Source organism: Choloepus didactylus, chromosome 4 (assembly GCF_015220235.1).
Source record: "Choloepus didactylus isolate mChoDid1 chromosome 4, mChoDid1.pri, whole genome shotgun sequence".
NCBI lineage: Eukaryota > Metazoa > Chordata > Mammalia > Pilosa > Megalonychidae > Choloepus > Choloepus didactylus.
The window spans coordinates 7,054,129-7,055,634 of NC_051310.1; positions in this window are offsets into that span (position 1 = coordinate 7,054,129).

Genomic DNA, 1,506 nt, shown 5'->3' on the forward strand with positions numbered 1-1,506 from the left:
CTAATGTATAGCAACATTACTGACTTATGTGCATTTATCTTGTATCCTGCTACTCTGCTGAATTTTTTATTAGCTCAAGTAGCTTTGTCATTGATTTCTCAGGATTTTCCAAATATAAGATCATGTCATCTGCAAATAATGAGTTTTACTTTTTCCTTTTAAATTTGGATACCTTTTATTTCTTTGTCTTGGCAAATTGCTCTGGCTAGAACTTCTAGCACATTGTTGAATAATAGAGGTGACAGTGGGCATCCTTGTCTCTTTCCTGATCTTAGAGGGAAGGCTTTCGGTCTCTCACCGTTGAGTACTATGCTGGCTGTGGGTTTTTCATATAAGCCCTTTATCATATTGAGGAAGGTTCCCTCAGTTCCTACTTTTTGAAGTGTTTTTTTTTTTCCAAAAAGTGGTGTTGAATTTTGTCAAATGCTTTTTCAGCATCTATCGAGATCATCTTTGATTTTTCCGTTTTGATTTTTTAATGTGTTATAGTACATTGATTGTTTTGTTTTGTTTTGTTTTTGTGTTGAACCACTCTTGCATGCCAGGTATGAACCCCACTTGGGCATGGTGTATGATTTTTTTAATGTGCCTTTGGATTTGAATTGAAAGTATTGTGTTGAGAATTTTTGCATCTGTATTTATTAGGGAGATTGGCTATAGTTTTCTTTTTTTTATAGTATTTTCATCTGGTTTTGGTATCAGAGTGATATTAGTTTCATAAAATTAGTTAGGTAGTGTTCCTTCTTCTTCAATTTTTTGAAAAAGTTTGAACAGGAATGGTGTCAATTCTTTTTGGAAAGTTTGGTAAAATTCTCCTGTGGAGCCATCTGGCCCTGGGCTATTATTTGTAGGTAGATTTTTGATGACTGGTTGGATCTCTTTGCTTGTGATTGGTTTCTTGAGGCCTTCTATTTCTTCTTGGGTCAGTCTAGGTTGTTCATATTGTTAGATCCCAGAAGAAGAAACTAGCATGTAAAAGGAGCTTCTAACTCAGGGGCCCCACAGCTTATCTCACAAGAAAACAGGTGCCCCATAGACTAAAGAATGAGGCTGTTCAAGGCCGTTCCAGTGGCCCCTCAAAGGCGGGTAAGGCAGGGTCAGAGATGCCCATAAAATAAACAACCAAGAAGGCCTGCTCTCCCCAGTTAGATAATGCAGCTGCTTTCCTAAAAAGAGTATTGTCTCAGAATTCTACCAACCAATCACCCCAAAACTAGATAAGCACTCACCCAATCGAGGCACAGAACATCACAGCAGACGCCCTACCCAACGTGGGTTCCTTTTTTCCCTTAAAGAATGCTGCTCTCAGATAGAGAGCGGAGCCGTTATCTTTTTCTTCTTTTCTGCTGGCTCCCACCTGCTTTTTTCCTCTAATGAACCTTAAACTTTATACTTAAACTTTGACTCACTGCATTGTATGGATTCTTGAATGGCTCCGAACCTAACACATGTGTTTCCAGGAAATTGTCCATTTCCTCTGAATTGTCTAGCTTGTTGGCATACAGT